The sequence below is a fragment of the Mycteria americana genome, chromosome 4 (assembly GCF_035582795.1).
Source record: "Mycteria americana isolate JAX WOST 10 ecotype Jacksonville Zoo and Gardens chromosome 4, USCA_MyAme_1.0, whole genome shotgun sequence".
Taxonomy (NCBI): domain Eukaryota; kingdom Metazoa; phylum Chordata; class Aves; order Ciconiiformes; family Ciconiidae; genus Mycteria; species Mycteria americana.
The window spans coordinates 50,625,896-50,640,264 of record NC_134368.1 but is presented as its reverse complement, the minus strand read 5'-3'; the positions used below and the strand labels follow the sequence as shown (position 1 = coordinate 50,640,264).

Sequence of the window (14,369 nt, the reverse complement as noted above, 5' to 3'; positions counted from 1 at the left end):
CTTAGAATGACCTATTTCACACATACTATCACTTCCCTGAAGACATACAATGTCAAAACATAGTTAGAATTACTACTGTGTTACTAAGGGGCTACCAAAGCCTGCATGCTACTCTTCCCATGTTTCATGAACACGAAGCAGCCATTCAGGACCATGTACCATTTTCACAGACAGCTGGTAGTGCAGAGCAAGTCCAGGGCAAGACAAAGTCCAGCAAGCTGGGAGTCAAGCAGTGACTAAGTCTAGCTCTTAACCGGACTGGAGCCAGCACAGTCAGAATCCACCTGCTACCTCAGAGAACACAACTAACACGCCATGAAAGCGGAGGGGTACAACTGCCCCCTTCTACCAGAGGCTTGTCACAAGAGTGTGCATCTGTCCCCCTCTTGGCTACACAGAGAAGTTTAAACATGCACCAGGTGGGCAGTCTGGGGTGAGGGAAGCACAGCAGGTTGAATCATTGCCTCCCTACCCCAAGACTCTTGCAACAAGTAGCAAGTTAGGAGAAAAGCAATTCCCAAACACAGTGCCCCAAACAAATTGATTATTTCTAATTCCACCTTGCTGGAATTTGCAGTTCCTGTCCTTTAGAAGTTCAAAGCAATTGCCACAACCTGCAACACGACAAAAGTATAGCTGAGTAACCCTAACTCTGCATGACCAAGTTCAGGAGTACTTCATTCCATCAAAAAGACTCCCCAACACTCTGTGTGCAGTCAGCTCTCCACCACCACCCTTAAGCTCTTTGATAATCCCAGCAAGGGAATACACAGGGGAAGTTTCTGGTAACCTGTATCACGTCAAGGTAACCTGTATCTCCTCCCACCTTCCTAGCCACCCAGAGCGACATGTCTAAAGGAAGAAGTGCTGAAGGGGGAGAACGACATTGACATCGGACCAAAAGGTTGAGGAACTGGAGAAGGGAACATAGGAGCAAGCGTATCAATTATCCCAGTATCAGGTCAGGTTTCTAATTTTCAAAGAGACACCCATCCATAAAGAGGGAGACCAGGGAAGGGAAAGAATGAATCCATGATTACAACCCGGGATACTGCAGTGGCAAGACTCACTGATCGAGGTTTATGAAGAGTTTAGAGAAAACTATTGCAACTCCTCCTCCCTGAATGTCCCCTTCTCCACAGCTCCAGCTCCACGAGGCCAGGTCTCACCACAGCACATACACACCTCTCAGCTCCACCTGTGGGTAGCTCTCCTGCCTTGGTAAGGAGGCAAATCCTGTGCTTAGAAGGTGTTGCTTCAGCAGCATGCCCTGCCCTCTGAGTACACTTCACCTCAGCCTGCCCACGCTGAAGAGCTCATAGACTTCTCAGCACTGCTTCTCCGGAGAAGCAACAGGCAGCTCACGCCATCCGTATTACTGAAAGGTTTTCAAGAAAGCAAGCACTTCAAAACATTCATATTTTGGACAACTTAGAATAGTCGGTCTAAACAGGAAGCATTATTTAACCTTAACTGCCTCAGAGCTGTCCCTCCCTATAAGCAGCCATCCAATTTCAGGTCACAAGACAAACTAAATTAACCTAGGCCAACTTAGCCATCCACTACAGGCTTCCCTGATACTGTAGCTGCTAGAAAGCAGTCTTGTGTGACCAATCAGAAACACAGATCAAGCAATTTCAAGAAACACATTACTTGCCCCCCCCCCCCCAACATCCCAATGACCCCACGCTCACATGACATCTAGGGCACCTCAAAATGTTAATCAGTATCATAACAATGTATTTGGGGTACAGAATCTGAACAGTGCTCTCAATCTTTTGTGAGACTATTAAAGGGAAATTGTTTTTCTTTTTTTAAATACAATCCAAGGTAAATAGCGTTGCAAAATGTATTGTACTGGTACAACTCTAAATTACAGCCAAAACTGAAAACAGCACATACAATTAAAACGTGCCATTTTGGGCTTCTCCATTTTAGGGCCCTATTTGTGGTTGGTCAAAAAACTAGACAAATTTTACTAGTTCCTACTGCAGTGGCCACCGCTTATCATGTTGGAGGGATTTAGGAGGGAAAAAAAAGAGCTGTCTGAGAGCAAACCTTGCTCTTGTAGCTACTTGTGAGCATGCACTTGCTGAAACCATCACATCAGAATGGTGCCAGCAAAACAGCACACACCAACACTCCTCATCCTCCAGCACAAAGACAACTGCCTTGGCTCAAGGTGCAGGCAAAGCTTATCTGAGCTAAGCAAGCTAGCTTTGGACAATACGGACTATTTCACACGCCTCCTCTTACCAGCCAAGCTGTGGGTGCTGTATTCTCTAGCCAATGGTAACATCTTCAGTTGCCCCAGCAAATGGGGAAAGATGTCTGCTGGTATGTTAAGACATGACATTATGGAAAAAATACATTGTTTTGCCCTTGTAAAAATAACTGCAATTGTTTCAGAGAATACTGAGAAAACAAAATATTGAAGAGCTACTGAATAATAGAGGCCTGTCTATTTTGCAAAGATGAGCAGTCTTGAAGAGACGACCACGTACTTTTTGTGATGGTGAACATGAACAAGATTGAATGCAGTAGTTCCTTTTTATTCTGACATTCCTTACTTTTGAAGTACTTGACCTTACAGACTAAATTATAATATACATGCATTGTGTTTCCAAATTTAAATTATTTTGATCAAGCTCTGAAAAGAAATCTGCTATTTCAAAGTAAATATAGGGGAAAACAAAACAAAACAAAACCCCCACAGTTACTAGCCTTTTTAAGCATAAACTTCAGGAATATGGGCTGCAAGTGGAAGTGCTTACAGACATAAATCATATCCACATTACTGACAAAAAAACCCAGCAAGGATCTATTAGAAAACACTTAACTGCAATGTATGCATTGATACAGGATGAACACTGGAGTGGCTGATCAGAACCACTGGTGGAAAGAACTAGGCAGGAATCACAACATCGCAACAGAGTAATTGCTCCCATTCCTTCTCACTTCCGAAGAAATGTTCCCTCACAAGTGAGCTGCAATACCTCTCACATTCATTACAGCCAAAAAATGTCTTGCATATGCAAAGTTCTCAAAGGAGAAAAGCAAATGTGTACTTTAATATTAAAGTAAGCACCTAATCAAGTCGTTATGTTTATTTACTGATTCCAGCTGAGCAGAGAACAGAGCTAAAAAATGATTACTTTATTATTTCACCCATAATCTATATAAAGTGAAAGCTGGAGAACCATGTTTCATTTTCTATTGGACACGAAACTGTGACAGGTGAGGAGTGGACAGGGATCAAGTATTTTTCGTCTCTCCTCACACAGGAATTAGAAGGTATCCAACACAGCTGGCAACTCACATGTTCAAAACAAGTCACTAAGCAGTGAATTGCCCACTCTTCCCTCAAATCCACCAAACACGTTCACCCAAGAGGAAGCCACCAAGGGTTGCCAAATGTACAGAAATGACACAGTCCTAAAGCACACACTGATAGCAACCAGAAGGGTGTTCTGGGACAGGGATTCATAAGCCCACAGTGCTGCCTACAGTCTTTCACAGACATCCACTGGTGACCCGGGATACTGGGCTAAACTGACCTTTGATTTAAGCCAGAACAGCCTGTGTAATAACCAGTGGCCGTACCACCACAAAGCAAGACCAAGTAGTTTGTTAACAATAAGTTAACTTCTATGCTTACATGGTTCTAGGTCTTCATCAGACAAATATTTGAAGTCTTTGTAGCCTTTCCTGTCGCAAGCAACTATCTTAAAGGCTGTAGAAGTGATCCTGGTAAACAGATTTTGTCTAGCCTGTGAATACATGGAGCATTTCAGTACAGAACCATCCATCAGTTTCCACAAATTCACTAAATCATAATACTTTCTGTCATGGAAGAGCATTTTCAAGAGTGATTACATGTAATCCTCATCATCTCTCTCAAGAATTACCTGATATACACAGGCCATATAAGAGAAGGCTGAACCAGCTCTGCAGACAGGGAATTTATGTTGGGTTTTTTTCAAATGTAATGTACATATAGTCAGTAAACAAGCATGTGTTCTTCAGAAAAAGATCCAGAAGATTAAACATGTCCGCTAAATACAGCGTGAATTTAAAACATGCTGACCAAAAGATACTTAACTAACTTAGTTTACTTTAAAGAGACAGAAGAATAGCATTCCTCTCTGTTTAATAACATTGCCAGGCCTAAATCATCACACACCATTCCCTTCTTTTACTGATTCAGAGACAACAAATTCCACTGAAGTAATTAACAAAACTTTTGCAAAGTACTGCGTGCGTACATAATGAGGGGAAGTAAAGTTAATTTGTCAGTCTAAGAGTCTAAAGATAAAAATGATTTCTTTCCCTAAACTAAAAAGCTACTTATTATAAAAGCATCTCTATGAGCTAATGCAAATGAAATTCACATACTTTCTGATAAACATTTATGTTTCCAAACAGACACTGCTGTAATATAAATTATTCAGCTTGAACAAAGGAACTACATTGATTAGATCTAAGCTGCAATAGGAGGAAAAACTTAAACCTTGAGAAAAGTCATTTTAATAACAAAGTGATATATCTTCTTGAGATATTTATGAACCTGGAACACCAACAAGAATGCGTAAATGCCATCAAGAGATAGAAACAGGCTGCCATTAACTACCGGATGATGATGGACTGGGAAAAGGCAGATTTAAGTTTGGAACCAGGAAGTGACATAAAAACAAGTGTAATCACCATATCGAAAAAAAGGACATAGTGCCTTTTAGCTCCTGTAGATATTAAATACAGCATAGCATTGGCCATCTCCTTAACACTACAGCCTGAAGAGAATGCAACTTCCTTTCCTGACCTCCTAGGTCCTGGGCCAAGAAAAGCAAAGAGTGAACTGAATGGAGAGTTCAACTTCTTTTACCCCCTTTTTAAAACAGCAGCGATGACAGGGAGCTTAAGATACAGAGATATTTTGGTCTAAGAAAAGAGTCTTCTTACCTGTGAGCATACTTGGTCTCAAAAAGAAACTGTGAAACATCAGGTGCCCCCATCTACCTTTGAACTTCCTACTGATGTCTTCATTTTCCTGAGTTTTCAGAGGCTGTCTCTTTCTCAGTGGAACAGACAAGTACACAGTTGGGAAACAGACTGTACCTACTCTCAAATGCATAGCACAAACAAACTAAGGCACAGAGCGAGCACACATTGCTGGAACTCTGGAGTACGGCTTTCCGTTCGTACGCGTGTATTTGAGACCCTCAGCCACTATACATTTCTGTTACATTTTATTTTTCTCTATTTTCGATTCCATCTGGTAAAGAAAATGCAGAAGAGCGGGACCCTAGCAATTGACCCACAGGATGTTCACAAGCTGTTTATTCTTCTTCAATGAAGAACCAGACAAATCCTACAACCTTTTCCTTCAAACTCTTTCTAGACCCTTTCCAGGGAAAAACTCCTCTCCTTTCCCTTTCCAGGGAAAAACTGTTCCAGGGAAAAACTCCGCGTGGAGAGGAATCAGCACTGAGGCTAGACTCATGCAGACAACAGTTTTCGCACAGTTACGATTTCTGGAGCTATGTCTGAACACTGTCTCATCAAATAAACGACATTCAACCTACTCTCTTCACTTTTTAGTACCTCCTCCTCATATGTAACAAACTTGTATAAATTTTAACTCCCAAATAGCACAATTTAGCACCAACAGACGTAAAATGTTCCTTCCCTGACTAACTACTGTGGTAGTGTTTTCTGCAGTTAAGAGCAAGTTGAGATACTCTATTAAAACAATCTAAGTTTTCTTGTAGGTTTTGCTCAGAGGGAAATTCCGCACGCTGCAGAAATGCTAAAAGGCAAAGCAAAACAAACCCCAAGCAGACAAACAGAGTCCCATTCCCAAACGAGACCCTTCGTTCCCCAGCCTCAGAGTAAGATTTGGAGGGACAGCAAGAGCACTTGCTCGTACTTCGTGAAGAACCAACTTCTCCGATAAACAGGAAGAGCCAACGCTGCTTCTGGCTTTTAAACTGTATTTAAAAATGCTGTACGTGAAAAAGCAACTCCTTCATAACGTTTTCCCGTGACAATAACAGCGGCATTTTCCACCCAGGGGTTATGCAAACGAGCAGGCAGGAGGCAGCCACAGGGTCTGTTAGGAGGAACTCAACCCTTTACAGAAGAAGGAAAAAAAAAAAGGGGGGGGTGGGGGTGCGTGTCTGAAAACCTCAGGGCTTACAGCAGCGCGGCCGTGCGCTTCGCTCCCAGCCTTGCACAACTTTCCGCCCCGGCGGTTCCGCTCGGCTCTCACGGGCGGGGACGGAGGGGGTCCCGAGCCCTTTAACCGCCCGCCGCCTTTGTTCGCAGGGGCCAGCGCTGCCGGCCCGCGCTGCGACGGGTACAAAGGGGGCGGCAGAAGTTGCGGAGGAGACCTCGGCCCTTCCCGGGGGCCGCCGCCGCGGCGGCGGCGCGGCCACCTCCCCCCCCTCAGCCTGCGGCGGGCGGGAGCCGCCCGCCCGCGGGGCACCAGACCGTGCGCAGCCGGCAACGTGAGCCGCATAGGAAGCGGCGGCGGCGCCGCGCCCCCCGCCCCGGTCCCCGCGTGCTCCACCAGCGGCCCCGGGCACCCAGCCCCCCTCCCCCGGCGGCTCCTCCCGCTCGCACTCACTTTTCGGGACGGGCTCCGCTGGGCTCTCCCTCCGCTCGCGGCGCGCACGCCTTCCCGCCGGCGGGGCGATGCCGGCGGCGAGGCGGAGCCCCCCTCCCCCGGCGGGGGGGGGACCCGCTGCCCCGGGGCTGCCGCCGGGGGCCGGGCGGCTTCAAGGGGGCAGGCGGGTCCAGCCCTCCCCGGGCGGGCTGCGGGCCGGTGGTCCTCGGGGCCGGGCCCTGGGCCCGCTCCCCCGGCTGCGGCTGTCCCGGCGGCTCAGGTACGCCGCCGCGTCCTCTCACATGGAGCCGCCGCCTCGCCGCCCCTCGCTGTCCCCCGGGCCGGTCCCCGCGCCGCCGCCGGCCGGGAGGCGAGTGGCTCGGGCCGCGGCCCCCGCCCCGCTCTCCCTCTCATGCACTGCGGGCGCCGCCGGGCCCCGGCTCCAGCGGCGGGGGGGGCCGCTAGGGCCCCAGCCGGGCGGCGCGGGGCAGCCGGGCGGCGGGGCTCGGCGCCGCGGCCGCTCCGCTCTCCGGCATGTGGGAGCGGCGGCGCGGGGCGCTGGGCGGGGCAGGGCCGGGCCGGGCCGGGGGACGGGGCGCGGGGGGGCGGCGGGCAGCAGCGCCCCGGGATCCGCTCGTTTCCTGCGGCGCCGGGAGGGGGCGGGGAGGGCGGGCGGGCGAGAGAGCGAGCACGGCGGCGGCGCGCGCGGATGACAGCCGTAACCCAGCAACAGGCCCCGCCCCGCCCCCGTGCCGGCGCGGGGCGATGACGCCGAGGGCGGGCAAGGTGGAGCCGAGCAGGTATCGCCGCGGCTGCATGGTTCAGCCCGGGACAAGGGGGCGGCGCCACGCGGCGGGGCCGGCCCCGCACCGGCCTGCGCGCAGCCGCAGTCGGCGGCCTCGACGCGCCCCGCCCCTTCCCGCCGCGCGGGGCGGGGCCGCTCGTGAGCTCAGCCTGGAACGGCGGGGGGGGGAGGGGGGCAACGCTCGCTCACCCCGCGTGACGTCAGGGGCGCGGGGAGGGCGCGAAGCCCTTGCCCGCGCGCACGTGCGCGTGCCCCCGCCCCGGCGGCGGGGAGGGGCGGGCGTTGGCGCTGCCATGGGAACGGCCGGGGCGAGCGCGGCGGCCCAGGCCCGATGGCGCGGCTTCACGTCCGCGCAGCGTTTGGCTGCAAGGAGCGGCGATGAAAGGCGGTGGTCGCGCAGCCGTCGCTGCCGTGCCTCAGCTGCGCGGGCGCTTCCAGAGCCGCGGGAGGTACCTGTCCCCAGCGGGACCGTGTCGCTCTGCTCGGGCTTCTCCACAGCGCCGCTGAGCTCTGGGTGCCTCAAACCCGGTAATCAGGATAATGGTGACACTGGCCCCGCTCTCCTAAAGATAAAAAAAAATAGTAATTACGGGAGCCTCTAACATCTGTTACAGAGTTGTGGCCGTTACAGAGAGCTCCTCCAGGGATCCTCCAGCACACGATGCAGAAGATACGACGCTGTTCACTTGAAGACAAGGGGAAAAAAAAAATGTAATTGCCGCTCGTTAAGTGTGTGGGATGGCTGCTCGCAGCATCCAGCCTGTTCACCGAGAAAAGCTTAGGCCCCGTGGAAAAAAAAAAAAAAAAAAAAAAAGCAGTATTTGATCGTGTCGCTATCATAAAACGCGTACACGAGAGCAAAATTAAGATTACTCATGTAATTTATGTCTGGCATTTCCTACCTTTTGAGTGCTAATCTCTGCCACGTTAATGTATCTCCCGGGCAGACCGCAGACAGACGGCGGCTGCTCTGCCCGGACCCCACACCAGCTCTGGGCCAGAGGCTATCTAACCACGCTAAAAGCCTTCCGATTGCCCACTGGCTTTTTCCTGTCTGCTATTCAGTTTTAATACTGCTTCTTATTCCCCATCATCTTACGCTGGATGTTTCTTTACCCTTTCCCATAACCTTGCTTACCTGATTTTTCTCTTCCTGTGTATTAAAAACAGATGTCTGAGCTTACACGAGTCTCCACACCTCTCCCTTGTCCCCACTGGGACAAGGTAGCAGAGGAGCACTCTCACTCTTCAGAGCTGCAGCCAGGTCCCTTCCTCACCAGCTGGAGCTCCCAACTTAGGCTCTCTGTCACAAATTGGCAGGGGGTGCTTTTGCAGACAGCAGCCTCCTTCACTAGCAAGACCCGGTTCCTCACAGAGCGTTACTCACCTTTCCCACAGAATGACAAAGGAGCCCTGTAATAAATACATAGATAAATATGTAATCAGGTAATTAATTTAAACTTTATAATCCTGGAGCAGGCAGGAATTAAGTCTGCATGAGTAATCCAATTCTAATATTTTCATTTTGGTGGAGTTAGACTAAAAGAACGACAACGTTATTTTAACATCTGTGTTTGTGGGCACAATTTCCTAAGTTTACAAAAACGCCTGTGCATTTTTTGCCCTCTACAAAGGAAATAGCAGTGCTAAAACTTTCACATCTACGGTATGGGTCTCTGCCCCTTGAGCTAAGAGAATGGAGGTCTCTCCCTCAGATCTTGGCCACGTCAAGGGGTTACTAGTTCCTGTTTCTTGGACCTATTGCTTATTCTTCTGGCTTTCCTTTTCATTGTGGTGTTCTCCCTCTGCCCGTTGAATAATAGATTTACACATAGATCAGCCATATCTGGGACACTAATACTGAGTACACATTACTTGGGAGTGAAGGAAAAAGTTGGCTGTCTAATCAGTGTAGATCACTGACAATGGCAGATGCATCGCTCAAGAAACAGAAAATCACTACTCTGCCAGCACCGATGATAGTGCCGAGCCTGTATGTGGATTTAATGAAAATGTTACGATTTTTTATTAGTCACAGATTAAAATGGTTCAGCGCCTAGTCTTTAATGGAAATGTGGTCATGACTGACTGTACTTCAAACAGCAGGGATAAAAATAGCAATCGTACTGCAGATCAATGCATTGGCAGAACTAAGCAGGGAGATTAACACTTTTGTATGCCAGACTCTAATGCCACCGCACATACAGTATCAATAAAACTTGTTTTAAAAATAAAACATAGAACAGTTTGAAGTGGAACTGTATTGTTTTCAACATACAATCCAGTGAGAACACAAAAACACACTTGCCAGAGGTTATTACTGTGCATGAAATAGTGACAGAGCTAGAGAAACGCTGTTTTTAAGCACTCTGTCTAGAGGCTGAAGGGATACCTGCTGGCTGGCTGGCTGGATTTTGTTCCCATAGCGTTGTTAATCTTGACGGACTACCATCTGTACAAGAAGTTGGTATTAAGCTTAATAGCAAGACTGCAATCTGTCATTTTTTTATTACGCTTAAAATGCATGTATAAGAAAACCTGCACTGAAATACGTTAAAACTTCCCCACAACCTTGGTAACTGAAAAGATTACATGCTAAAAGGCAGAGAAAAATTAGATGATTTGAAAATGTGAGTCAGCCAGGAGAGAGGGCACATGCATTAGTAACGAATCTACAAGAAAATTGTTATTATAGAGGAAAGCTGACCCTGTATTGTACTATGTCATCTTTAAAATGACATAAATAATAAGGTGAATAACCAAATGAAAGGAGCAAATTCAAATAGTAAACCACCATTTTTTAAATCTGATTCATTTGCCCATATTTCTGGTTTTATCAGATGTCTATGATAAATTTTGTAAGCTTAAAGTGCTGTTTGCAGATAAAGGGAAGCATAAAGGATTTCTTTGTGTGGGAAAACATGGCTCCAAATAAAGTTAATGCTGAAGGAGGCCTTCTGTACAAGGTTTAGTTCATTTTGACTAATACAATTTAAATTCACATCCTTACTTTTTTAAAGATTATTTGCCCTGAGTGTTTACAGATAGATACATCCTAATGGCTTGCAGTGCTGTGCACCACACTGCCTGCAGAAAGGAGAATGGAAACCGAGTGCTGTCTCAGGCGGACGTTTCAGCTTCTCTAACCTGCCCATATCCGAGGCTCCGTGTGTCAGGGTTTGGGATGGGAGAGGCAGGCAGCCCATGTATTGGGGTCACGGGTGGCGCACAAGTGTGGGGGTCCTGGGCTGGGGAGGGTTTCTGAGGCAGAGTTGCGGCCTGAGAAACAGACCCTTTAGCAAGACTCCTGTGAGGAGGGAGTCCCACTAGACCCAAGTCCTGGCTTGCAGCATAGTGCTTATCCGCATTTTTGGGTCCCCCCTGCCAAACGCAGGCCAGAGCTGTGGGGGAGCTGTGCTGTTGCGCTGCAGGTGTAGGAGGCGGCAGGCAGTGGAGCGGGGGACGCGGGATCAGCAGCTGTCTTAATCACAGCGTGTTCTGCTGGGCGAGAAAAAAATCTCAGGAGCAGACAAAAGGTAGCAAAATGGGCGAGATAAGCAAGTGACAAGGGAGTAGAGCCACACTTTTTTGTTGTTAGTGAAATATAGATTGGTTCATCTGCCTCAAACTTCACCCTACTAGCTGCAGTGCTTATGTTGCACATAGGCTGTCAAAACCTTCATACTAAATCTGCTAATTCAGACCACTTGCTGCCACTTCCTAAATGGTATGAGACTTCCTATCTATCTGCTTCATCTAAGAATATGACAGACTTCAAGTAAAGAAGCAACAGGCTCCTTTTTGTATAGACAACCTTCCTAGCAAAGTCACGGTTAGTTCTACCTTTAATTCCCGACAAATGAAACTGCTGTCCTAGCTGACCTTGGCAACATAATTTTAAATACCCTGCATGATGGAACTGAAACCTTTTCCCTCCCAGCAGCTAGGCGTTTAGTTTATTTCTGTTTTCTTGCTATTCTTTTCAAGAATGTTTTTAGAGTCACTGGTAAGGCATAATTCACTATTCTTCCATGGTTTTACTGAGTACTGTAAAGCTGGGTGCAAGCAAGTTCCACCAGACTTAGACAATAAAGTCATGGTTGTAGATAGAACCTATTGCATTCAAACAAAATATAGAAGATACAACAGAACTGACAACAAGAAAACAAGAATTAAAATCTTCTTTCATCTTTATTCCTTTAGGAAACAAGGCTTCACGGACATGCTGAGCTCAAGCAGTTATAATGTAGATTTTCTTTTCCAATAAAAGGAACAGGTAAAGAAAAAAAGAGCTACCCAAGATTTCATTTTCAAGAGGTGTAACAGCCTAACACTTTCCAGTTGCAGATAGAGAAGAAATTTCCAAGGTAGATAAGGCCAATTTTCATGGATGTAGTCAAATAACTGGAGCCTATTTCCCACGCCTCCTCCCTGCTTGGGAGACAAAGGGAGTAAATTTACTGCAACCAACTTTGATGAAAGTTTAGCCAGACATAACTGCAGCAGAGCCAGGATCAGGCTGCACGTAAAGGACGATGCTGTGACAGCACCAGCTCAGGAAGCTGATAGCACAGATGATCTCATCAACAGGGAATTTCAATCTCAAACCATAGGTCTTGGTGGCACCACCATCCTTTGCCATGGACACCTGCTTATAAATTTCATAGCAGTAATATCATATCAGAGAGGGTTTGTGAGTTCTTACCCTGACTCAGGAAAATAGCCTCATTTTTGATACCTACAGAGATGATACAGTGCAAGACCTTTGGGGTTTTGTTTTCCCTATTCCGTTTCTCCATTTCTGCTCATTCTATTACGGGTACTGTAAGGGTTTTGGCAGGAGTAACTCATAAAATAAGAGAAACAGTGCAATCACTGAGAAGGTTGGCTAGAGATTGTCTATATACATATACTAGTTTTAATGGCAGCATTAATTACCTTTGCATGTCTGGCTATAGCTTAATGCAAATATAACTCGAGTTAAAACAGGTCTGGCCTAAGTGTGCTACATACTGATATTTTAGCTTGCTTATAATACAAGAGTGTTGCTGGGGGTTTTCTTTACAGTACTGTTGAACACTGCATACAAAATTGTACTTTTAGAAGACACAGCTTTAAATAAAAACACTGGGTTTTGTGAAATGTTTGAAACCAAGCCCCAGTTTGACCTGACCTGTGCAACATTGCAGGCTCAGATCTCTGATCTTAGAAGCCTTATGGGCAGGTATTTAACTCCATCCCTACTACCGACACACCTGATAACGCACTTAAGTGAACCGATTTCTGAATGTTCTCCAAATCCGCACCAAAACACAAAGTTTGTCAGGTCCACCAAGGCCATGGTTACAGCAGGACTAAACCAGCACTAGAACCTTGTTTAAAATTACCTGTACCCTGGAAAAGTCAGGGCAGACAAGCAAGGGTAGTGCAGATCAATGCGTTGGCAAAACCACATTGGGCAGCTTGCCTGAAAGCCCACTGCTAGCGAGCTTTGCCAGTCTCCTGCTGCTATTGGACCTGAAATTAATAGTAATAAAAAGAGAGCTCAGACATCTGTCTTAAGAGCATCTAAGTTCCCATAAAAGCCACAGAAAGAGCACAGAAAATTCCCACGGGAGAGCATCTATTCTGTGCCTCTGTCAAGCACTAGTTTACAAAACATCAGCCTATTCATAATATTTATCTGAGTGTGTACTTGAACTTGAAAGCGTTAGCACCTTTCTTCTGTAATCTATATTTAGCCATGGTAGTCTAACTGTCATGGTAAGCAAAGCAGGTTTGGTGGGAGCAAGTCCTAATAAGGTATCCCCCCGTATTGAAAATAACTGAGTCACAGTTGTAATATTTGAACTATTTACAATACCATTAAACAACAGTTCGTAAGAAACCACTGTGGAAACCTGTTTTCAGTAACATTGCTGTTTTCTGTGACAGACTGATCTTAGTGCTGAATAACCCCAAGCCATAGCAGAGCCCATTTTTTTTTCCAGATATTTCATTAATTTCTTGTCCACATCTCCAGAGGTAATTCTACAAAATTTAAGATTCCTGTTTTGACTTAAATTTGAACACCTATATTTCATCTTTATTTCAGATACTATCTGACACTGTCCTGCTCTCCAGTATAATTAACATTTTGTTCAGCCATCTTACTTTGGCCATCAACACCCCCCCCAACAGTTATATTTTAATAAAACAATTATTCAGTACATCATCTCCTGCAAAAAGGTTTGCACAGATGTAAAAATGACAATCTTAGGAAGGAAAAGACATTGGACTCATGTATTCAGCTAACTCGGAGAATAATCACTAACTGTAACAGGCAACACAGTATTCTCATCAATTAAAGTTTCTGAAGACATTTCTACTTTTGATTCTAATTATGTGGCTATAAAACAGGACACTGAAGTTTTAGGCAATTGGCACCTGGTCCTCCAAACTAATAATCAGCGGAATGGGGGTAAAGGCACTTTCCCAAAGCCTATCTGAGCGAGACAGCTCTCAATTTATCTGAATTAGGCTATTAGTACTGCCATAGAGTGTCAACAGTATCTCATCAAATTCTAGGCTTTGAGGCTTTTCTGAGATTACATTTTGCAATCAAAAATACTATCAAATTAATATAAGCCTAGAACTTTATTTCCATTTGCTTGCATGCTCTCCAGTTAGTAACTTGTTTCCTGCGTTGTTGTCTTTTACCTGGTAGTATGTTCTTACTTCTCCTGTGTCTAAGCAAATCAAACTCTCCCGTGACTGAATAAAATATAATCAAGTTCCTGTAGTTGTGCTGCTCCAGAATAAATAGACTTTAACTACTTAATTTCAATAATTATAATTATATACACGCATACAGAAAGAGAGAGAGCGCAAGAACAACTTTTAGAGTACTTAGCCGTGTACTAAAAAAAAAAATCAAGACATAGCTGTTACACAGAATTGTACTGTACAATCTGAAAACTG

The 14,369-nt window shown here is 46.3% G+C and overlaps 1 protein-coding gene across 6 annotated transcripts in view; it reads right to left on the bottom strand.

Moving 5' to 3' along the window:
• FBXW7 (F-box and WD repeat domain containing 7) overlaps positions 1-8,045 on the bottom strand; it is a 196,339-nt gene extending 188,294 nt beyond the window's left edge. For 3 of the 6 annotated variants that reach the window (XM_075500469.1, XM_075500472.1, XM_075500470.1), the window contains exon 1: positions 6,626-7,195. The gene's annotated coding sequence lies outside the window, so the exon portion shown is untranslated. Of the gene's footprint in view, positions 1-6,196; positions 6,345-6,625; positions 7,196-7,862 lie in introns of those variants that run through there. The other 3 variants (XM_075500471.1, XM_075500475.1, XM_075500473.1) reach the window with 2 other exon arrangements.
• Positions 8,046-14,369: the final 6,324 nt, after the last annotated feature.